The sequence below is a fragment of the Rhinolophus hipposideros genome (genome assembly GCF_964194185.1).
Source record: "Rhinolophus hipposideros genome assembly, chromosome: 8".
Taxonomy (NCBI): Eukaryota; Metazoa; Chordata; class Mammalia; order Chiroptera; family Rhinolophidae; genus Rhinolophus; species Rhinolophus hipposideros.
Genome location: NC_138054.1, coordinates 81,035,894 through 81,046,249, shown reverse-complemented (window position 1 = coordinate 81,046,249; position 10,356 = coordinate 81,035,894).

The window sequence follows — 10,356 nt, the reverse complement described above, 5'->3', positions numbered from 1 at the left end:
AACCAGTTGTGTGTTGATGACTCCCAAATTCCTATCTCCATACCTGACCTCGCTCCTAAAATGCCAGCCTCATATATCCTACTGCTTACCTGGCATCTCCAATGTGCAATAGCTATTTCACACTTTACACGTCCAAAACATATCCTTAATTCTACTTTCAACCACCCCCACCCCCTGCCAGATATCCTGTAATCTTTCCCATCGCAGCAGATGGCAACTCCGTCCTTCCAGAAATCTAAGGGGCAATTTTAACCTCTCTTTCTCGTACATCCCCACCCTAACCTTCCACAAATCCTGTAAACTGTGCCTTCAGGATATATACTCAATGTAACCACTATACAGTTATTGTTTTCACCCTGGTCTCTCACCTGGAGTATTGCAGAAGCTTCCTAATTGGTCTTTCTGTTTTCACCCTTGCCTCTTAACGAGAAAACCATAGGTCCAAAATGGTGTCACTCATGCTAAAAAGCCCATGATACCAAATCTAGATTTAATGCTTGATCTAACTGCACTTTCAACCTCCCCCAGAAACATAATCTCAGGCAACTAGTCTGGAATTTTCTGTTCAACACCAATGAGATAATCTGTTACATGGGCCCTCTCCGTTTCCCCTCAACACACACTAAAAAGAAGAGGCAATCTGCATGATAAAAACCCTTCCCATTCTCATCCCACCCCAAAACAGATATATCAGACCAAAACTAATCCTTTCTTTTGTTAATACCTCTTTTGACCCACCCTTCCATTTTGTACAACCCCTGGGTGCTCCCATTCTACTTGCTAGGTTAGATGCTATCCAATCAAGAGTTGCTTACTAAAGCCAATGAGATCTTCAAATTTATTCAGTTGAATTTTGTTTTTCAACATCCTTTATAGATGTTATATAGATGGACATTCCTGTGCTCAAAAACATCCAAAAACTTCCCCATCTCACTCAGAATAAATAACAAAGGCCCTCCCTTCAACGCCACCTCACCCCCAGAAATCACGTCCCAGGACTCCCTTGAACTTGCCCCAACACTGCCTTCCTCCTGTCCCATAACTATCCCAGCAGCCTCCAGCCGCAGGGCCTTTGTATCTGCTATTTCCTTTCCTGGTGCACGTCCCCTGCACAGCCACGTGGCGTGTTCCTTCACCTGGTAAGTTTCACAAACAGAGTGAGAACCCTAGGAAGAAGGAACTACTGTTAGATACTGTGTTTCCCTGAAAATAAGACCTAGCCAAACCATCAGCTCTAATGCCTCTTTTGGAGCAAAAATTAACATAAGACCCTGTCTTATATAAGACCCAGTGTTACAGTAAAGTAAGACTGGTCTTATATTAGTGTTTGCTCCTAAAGACGCATTAGAGCTGATGGTCTGGCTAGGTCTTATTTTCAGGAAAACACGGTATAAGGAGAATCAGAAGAATTGAGAGTCTCAGATGTTTTCTTATGAAAGAAGATGGGAATGTCAGCAATGTTAAATGCCCCTCTATTTTCTTTCCCATATCTTGACTCCCTTCACAGGAAAATCATTGAATTGTCTACCCCCAGCACTGTCCAATAGAAATACATTATGAGCCACATCATTTAAAATTTTCTAGTAGCCACATTTTTTAAAGTAAAAACAGGTGAAATTAATTTTAATAATATATCGAACCCAATATATCCAAAATGTTTACATTTCTACATGAAGTCAATGTTTTTAATATGTTAAGGAGAGAGTCTACCTTTTTTTCACACTATGTTTTGGAAATCGGGTGTGCATTTTACACTTTCAGCTCAACTCAAATTCACCTCATTCAAGTGCTCACTAGCCACTCCTGGCGAGTGGCTACCGTAGTGGCAGCACAGGTTTATACTCTTCCTCATCTATTCACTCTTCGACCACCTCCAATCTGGCCTGTGACCTTATTCCTCCCCTACAGCTGCTTTTAGCATGGTGTCCACGATTTCCATGTTATCAAAGCCAGTGGTCTCTGCCCTCAGCTCTCTGCAATCATCAGCACAGAGGACCACTCTTGCCATCTTGAAATATCCTTCCCCATGTTTCTGGGCAGTATCCTCTCCTCATTTTCCACTTCCCACAATGGTTGCTCCTTTTGAGTCTTCTTTACCACCTCCTCCTCTTCTAGCCACTTTTTAAATGCTGGTGTAAAGGAAAAACTCATTCCTGTGTCTCTCTATTCTCAGGACTCCACTATAATACTAGTTCACTTCTGTCACCAGATGTGTGGGTTTTCCACACATCAAGCAATTCTGTGATACCAGCTGGTTGTCCTACCATTTAACTCAATTCTGACACTGCCTGGAGAGAGTGTCAGATCCCAGAACCAGTTAAGGGCTCAGTCCTCTAAGACCACACACACACAGGCACACAGGCACACACTTTGGACATCAGCTGCAAGTCCAGGTTCTCACCCGTGCTGCTGACCAATGGGCTATATAAATCAGAGGTTCCCAGGACCCACCCCCTCCTTGGGTGCAATTAATTGGCTAGAGTGGCTCACAGAACTCAAGAAAACATAACTACTAATAATCAGTTTATTATAAAAGGATGTCACTCAGGAACAGCCACATGAAGAGATGCACTGCGCAAGGCATGTGAGAGGGCACAGAGCTTCCATACCCCCTCTGGGCATATCACCCACCCAGCACCTCCACTGTGTACCAACCTGGAAGTTCTCCGAACCCCATTCTTTCGGGGTTTTACGGAGACGTCATTACACAGGCAGAATTGATGACATCGTGGGCCATTGATGACTGAACTCAGTTTCCAGCCCCTCAATCTCCCCTCCCCAGAGGTGGGGCTAGGGCTGAACGTTCCAGCCCTCTAATCCAGGTTAGTTCCCATGGCAACCAGCCCCCATCCTGAGGTCACCTAGGGGCTTTCCTAAAGTCACCTCATTAATGTAACCTCTAGTGTGATTGAAAGGGGCTTGTTATAAATAGCAAAAGACATCTTTATCACTAATCACTTGGGAAATTCCATGGGTTTTTAGGAGCCCTGTGGTAGGAAGACCAAATATACGTTTCTTACTATAAATCACAATATCACAGCTGGAATTCTAGCCTTTGTCCTGGCCCTCTTCTATACCAATCAATAAAGAGGAAAAAGAAGTATAAACGTAAATCAGCTTTTGTGGCTCCATTTTCACATTCTTTTGCACTTTAAGTAAAATCTCAATTCCTTCTCATGACCTACAGGGCTGTAGTAGGCAGAATAATGCCCCCCGCCCCCCGCAGCACACAGATGTTGCTATAGACTGTTTATGTCCACCCCCACCCCCCCACGCAGTTCATATGTTAAATCCTAATGCTCAGTGTGATGGCATTTGGAGGTGGGACCTTTGGGAGGTGAGTAGGTCATGAGGGTGGAGCCCTCATGAATGGGATTAGTGCCTTTATAAAAGGGACTCCAGAGGACTCCCAAGTCCCTTCCACCCTGCATCATGTGAGGACACAGTGAAAAGACAGGCATCTGTGAGTTAGGAAGGAAGCTCTCACCAGACACTGAATCTGCCAGCACCTTGACCTTGAACTTTCCAGCCTCCAGAACTGTGAGAAATACATTTCTGCGGTTTATAAGCCAGTCTATGGTATTCTCGTTACAGCAGCCCAAATGGAATAAGACAGATGTCCATGTCTTAATTCCCAAAACTGGTGAATACGTTACCTTATGTGGCAAAAAGGAACTTTGCAGATGAGAGTAGGTTAAAGATCTTGAAATGGGGAGGTTATCCTGGATTCCCTAGGTGGGCCGCGTGTAATTACAAAGGTCTCTATAAGAGGGAGACAGGAAGGTCAAACTCACACAAGGGGGTACACTGCTGACTTTGAAGGTGCAAAGAGCCACAAGCCAAGGCATGTGGGCAGCCTTTAGAAGCTGGAAAAGGCAAGGAAACGGGTTCTCCCTTAGAGCCTGCAAAAGCATTGCTGCCCTGCCGACACCTTGACTTTAGCATACTGACATCCATTTCAGACTTCTGTCCTCAGAACTATCAATGGTTTCAAGCCACTCTATTTGTGGTAATTTGTCACAGCAGTAACAGGAAATTAATACAAGGGCCCTTTGTGATCTGGCCACTTCTAACTCCAACCTCGGATGATTGTCCCCTCATTCACTGTGTTTCAGCAACTGCATCCAAGTCTGGACTGCCTCAGGGCCTTTGCCACTGTCATTCCCTCTGCTAGTAATGCTCTTTCCCAGCTCCTTCCGATCTCAAATGTCACCTCCACCGAGAAGGCCTCCCTGATCAGCTTGTCAGGAGTGGATACCCTTCTCACACCCCCACGATCACATCCCTGTTTATTTCTCTTCTCACACCACATCTGAAGTGATCACATTCATTTTGGTCTTAGTTACTTGATCATTACATGTCTTCCCTCTAAATTGTGAATTGGTACAGCCGGTATTCACTGACAAGGATGGTCGGGGGAGGAGCCAAGACCTGCAGTGAGCCATGTTATATTCACTCCGCTGGCTGTCATGTAATGATGGGAACTGACCAGAGCGATCCTTTTGAAAATTACTTCTATTTATTATAGAATTAGTCAATATAATAAAGGATTGCCCCATATAATCGTATCTTATCCACTTAGAATAAACCTTCCTATTAATAATCAGACACACACTCCTTTCGGATGGGGTAAAAGGCCACAGTGCCTTAACTTCTAGGTGGTGACTTTGATGGTCCATTAGTCACCTTCTCAGTCTAAATGTTCCTTCTCTTTCTCCTCAGCCACTACCTATACTGTCACTGCGATTGGATCTGGCATGATCTTCTGGCTAGAGACTGACCCCCAAGGATTAGGGAAATGAAGGACAGTATGCACCCCTGCTGGGGCAGCACGTGGCATCAGGATTGGGATTCTTATTTATGGAGACCTCCCTTTCTTTGTGTGTTAGTTTCCTAGGGATGCCATAATAAATGACCACAAACTGGGTGGCTTACAACAACAGAAATTTATTCGTTCCCAGTTCTGGAGTCTAAAAGCCCAAAATCAAGATTTCTGCAGGACCGTGCTTCCCCTGAAGGTTTTCAGGAAGGATTCTACCTTGCCTTTTCAACTCCTGATGTTCCTTGGCTCGTGTCAGCATAACTCCATTCTCTACGTCCATTTACACAGGGTCTCCTTTTCTCTATGTATGTCTCTGTGTGTCCTCCCTTATGAAAACACCAGTCATTGGATTTTGGACCCACCCTAATCCAGCATGACCACATCTTAAGTATATATGGAAAACCCTTAGGTGTTTCCCCGAAAATAAGACCTAGCCGGACCATAAGCTCTAATGCGTCTTTCAGAGCAAAAATTAATCTAAGACCCAGTCTTAACATAAGACCGGGTATAATATAATATAATATAATATAATATAATATAATATAATATAATATCCGGTCTTATTTTAATATCAGACCCTGTCTTGTATTAATTGTTGCTCCAAAAGATGCATTAGAGCTGATGGTCTGGCTAGGTCTTATTTTCAGGGAAACATGGTATTTCCAAATAAAGTTACATTCTAAGATTCTGGGTAGGCATGAATCTTGGATGGACACTATGTAACCCACCACACAGAATAATCACTCTCCATGTGTTGCTGCTCATGCTTTTGCTCTGCTCTGGTTATAGGCAATTTAGCAAAAGCCCTTACGTTAATCTTTGATACAATTACTGCACATTCTGGCTCTTACCACCTCACCCATTGGAGGTTTCTGTAGGTTTTACAGAAATGCAAATGAGAACCCTAGTATTTTGACAGTTATAATGGAAGCTGGCCCTGACTGGGATACAGGCAACCTTCAACAGCTGAAATCAATAAGATACTGTGGCCAGAACTGGAACATAATTCATAAATAGGTGTACTTTACAAACCACCTGACTCTATTACACTTACGCTTCACAACAAACCTGAATCAATATTATCAGAATCATAGTAAACATGAAATATTCTTTATCTGATAACGTTGTGATGTGACCAATCACCGAGGTCTTATCATTTAAATGAGAAGAAATCTGAGTATAAGTAATGATAATGAATAAGGTTAGTGGGGGTGGGGGGTGGGGTGGGACAGCCCTAGGTCTGGCAATGGAAACACTGCATTCACACATTCACTCTGCCTCTTCCTGCATTTCTACCATTGAGATCCTTGTTTCAACTCTCTAAGTCTCAGTTTCTTCAGTAGTAAAATGAGAATAGGCCTTTATCTCTTAAGACAATTTTCTAATTGTTCATACAAGATGAGGTTAACCATGGAAGACACTTAGCCTGGCACACAGAAGGTGCTCAATTCACTCACTCTCCACACCTCACACCATCCTGCTGACATGTTGCTCCGTGAGAGCTAAGGGTAAATCGGGGTTCTTTTAGCAAAAAGGAACCGGGAAAGGCTGTTGGCTGGGCTGGTGCTGGGTTGTGTCTACTCCAGCCTTAAATAAGGCAATACTAATAGCTAACACTTCTATAAGTCTCATTAAATGCCAGGCAGTCCTAAGCACTTCACTTGTACATTTCCACAATCTTTTAGTTTCAACTCCAAAATACAAAAAACTATGAAAACCAGAATTTGTTCTTAAGTAATTTACCGGCAACACCTGACCTGAACTGAGAGGAGGAGGTTTACTGTCTTTATTTGTCCTGCTCAGGGTAAATGTTCTTACAATTGCTCTAGAAAATGTAATCATGGAGGGCTGCAACATAACATACCGTACATACATTAGGTTATCTTTCTAAAAGCTGGAACCTTCTGAAATACACCCTAGGGTTTTTGAATAAGAGACTGAAGATTTGAATTAAATTATTCGATCCTCACACCAATTCTGAGATTGCTTGATCATCCCCATTTTACCGAGGAGGAAACAGGCTCAGAGAGGATGAGTGACTTACTTGGGGTCGCACAGCAAGCAGGAGGCAGAGCCAGGCTTGGAACCAGGCCGAGGGGTTCCAGGGTCTGCGCTTTTCGCTGCAGCCCACCTGGCGGACCTCCGCGGGCAGACACGGCAGGGGCCCGGGCTGCTGCAGCGCTCGCACCCCGCGTCGCGGACACTGACTGCGGGCTCCGGGCGCGGCCGGGCGCCCCATCGACAGGATCCGTTTCCAGTCCCGCTTCCTCCTGGTCTACACCCTGATCTCGGCTCGGGCAAGCCCAGCGCCCAACGCCCCCGCCCCGACGCCCGCCGACGCGCGCGCCAGCGGCTCCTACCGGCAGTTCTACGCGCGCCCGCCCGGCGCCCCGGGCCCTGGGGCCTTACCATCCCTGTCCCCGTGGCGTCCTCTGGGGACTTCCTGGGCCTGCGCCTGGTCACCAGCCCGCGTGGACTTCGTGGGCGAAGTCACCTCTTTCCAGGTGGGTAGGTTGGGACTTGGCCAGGACGGGGGCCTCCAAGGCCTGGGGCCACCAGTGGGGCTCTTGAGAGCAGTAGAAGGGGGAGGGGGCTGGGTCCTCAGAGAGGCAAGGAGGTGGTGACTGATGGCAGCGTTGGGAGGGTCATAGTAAGAGACCTGAAATCTGGCTTCCAGGGTGAGTATGCCAGACCGCCCTGACACATGCGCTCCCACGCACTCACGCATGCATTTACACACATCTCACATTCCCACACAACTCCTACACACTAAACACCTCACACTCTGACATCCACCCACTCACACACATGTACACAACTCACACCCCATACCCACAACTGCATACCTTGCACATCCACACTGCAATACACAACCCACACACCTCACACACGGCGCACTCACAATTCACATCACGCACTTCATACACCCATAGTGCTACGCTGCACACGTCCACACAACTCACGCATGTTCACACACTGGCTCCTCCGTCCCGGGTCAGCCCTTCAGATGATTGCAGAGGGGCCGAGCGAGTCAGGACTCTGGTGATTGTAAGTGACAGAAACCCACTCAAGCAAGGAAAGGGAATTGATATTCGTGGGAATCCCTTATTAAGTGACTCCTCCCAAACAGGACTGGCACATTTGGCCCTTTGTATGCCGAGTCTCATCTATTCCCCGCAGCAACTCTGCTGTGCCAGCGTTCTTATCCTCGTGTATATAGATGGGAAGTAGGCTGGGGGAAGTTAAGGGCTCCAGGCCTCCCTGCTCACAAGGGAAGTGGTGGGGCTTTCACTGCTAGAGTATGTCCTCTGGTTCAAAGGCTTTAGCCCCAGCAGGTTCCCCAGGACAGGAAACACAACTCGCCCATGTCACAGCAGAGGCTGTGTCCAGTGATGGTGAGCAGGTGAGCTGCTCAAGTGTAGAACATTGCAAAACCACACAGAAGCTTTATCGCCATCTCTGGCCACATATTCATCCTGGAGGATTAAACATGGGAGCCAACGTAGATTCACCAAGAACTGGACCTTGACATGCCAGGACCTGGGCAGCCCTTGAGCCCTGAGCTGGTCAGAAGGCACTCCCCATGCTGTCTCATCTGTGTCTGCAGTCAATTCTCACTGTTCTTCCCTGGAATTGTGCATGGTCTGAATTTTGGATTTCAGATTCCCTCTCTCTTCCCCATTAGAGAGAGTTCTCTGGCTCTGGGAGGAGCTATATGAAATCCTACGATAAAGCCTTGGGGCCATGACTGATGGTGCCTGCGGTCCCCTTCTGGTTCCTGTAGGTTCCTATCATGTTGTTTTGAAACAGCTTTCATTGGCTGATTGGAAATCAACCCCTCCTCCTTCTCCTCCCATGACCGTGCCCTCTTTTGAGGTGCAGCTGTCAGCCAGAGGCCAAGAATGTTGCCACTGCTCTGTGTTCAGCAGGATTGGGCTCCAAAAAGAAGGTGGCAGTGAAGCCCCCTCACAGCTCTGGCTTCCTTGGACCAGTTTTATCATCTGAACGAGGTTCATTTCACCTCCTCGGGTCCCACACAGTCTCAGTTGCGCTCACCTGCAAGCCTGCTCTCCCCGGCTCCTGGGCACACTCTGATACTGGCAGTCACATGTGATTCTCCACACGTGACCATGCTACTATTTCTCTCTCACAGACATTCATTCTTAAACCTACACACTTTCTTTATATTAGATTATTCACTTTCATGTGCAAATGAAGGAATCCCAACTCAAGTTGGCTGAAGCCAAAGGAGAATTTGGGGGGGCTCCTATAACTGGGATATTAAGGTGTTGGTTCAGGTATAACTGGATCCAGGACTTCAAGGAATGTCACCTGGGCTCTGGCTCCGTTTTCTTCCCCTCTCTTTGCATTGTGTGGATCTGTTTGGCTTCCATCTCAGGCAGTTCCTCTTTCTACTTGGCAGCAAGGGCAATCCTGCAGCTCCAAGTCCAAGGTGACCCTTACAGCTCTAACCTCAATGAAATAGACAGCAAGCATCTTTTTCTTGTGGTTTTAGCAAAAGTCCTGGGATCAAATCTGGTTAGTCATGGCCAGGAAATGGAATGCCCACGGCCACCTCTGAGCCATCAGAGTGCTGGGCAGCCCCCCTCGAACCAGCTTTTCTCCACAGAATGGAATGCCGGTGAGACGACATGTCTGACACACCTTTGCACGGAATCATACAACTCTTTCAGCTGTGTGCCTTTATTCATTTAACAAATATTAAGTGAGCACCTACAATGTGCCAGGTGCTGTTCTAGGCTCTAGGGATACAGCAATAAAGAAACGTCCCTGCCCCCTTTCAGCTGACATTCTGGTGGGGGAGACAGACCACAACCACATAATCAAGTAAATCCTTATTCTGCCGAAGTCTAGAATGACACTAGAGATGATCTGATCCAGCTACTTCCAAATGGTATTTTAGTGCTGAAAGCGTTTCCTAAATGGAAACTTGCACAGAGGCCCGACACATCCAAAGGAGAAATGCTCTATTTAAGTGGACCTGGGGATATGGGGAGCCCAAGGTCATAGAGTCAGTGAGTGACAGAACCAGAAATGACCTCTGTAAACAGGGAGACCAGAGTAGGTCACCCAGGAATATCCTTGGGAATCTGGAGATTCTCCTTCTCCCAAACAGGACTGGCATGTACGGTTGAACAGGTTGTTTACTGCAAAAAAGCACTTGGCTGAGGGGTGAAATTCACCTCCCAAGCCACTCCTTGGTCTCCTTCGCAGGTTCCTCCTTATCTCCCTGAGCACTCTGTGCTTTGTGCCATGAGGCCTTGTTCCTGTATCTGCTTCTCCATCCTCCACACCCACTGCCTCAGTGGTCTCCTTTAAAATGTATTGGCAGGCGGACTTGTCTTTGAACTCTAATTACATAACCACTTCCTTACTCATCTCCACATAGATGAGCAGGTGGCATCTCAAATTTCACTTGGTCCCAAACTGAACTCCTGATCCACAGCCCTCCCCATGTCCTGCTCCTCACCCGTTTCCCCTTCTCACCCAAACTGTCGAGCCACCCTTTACTC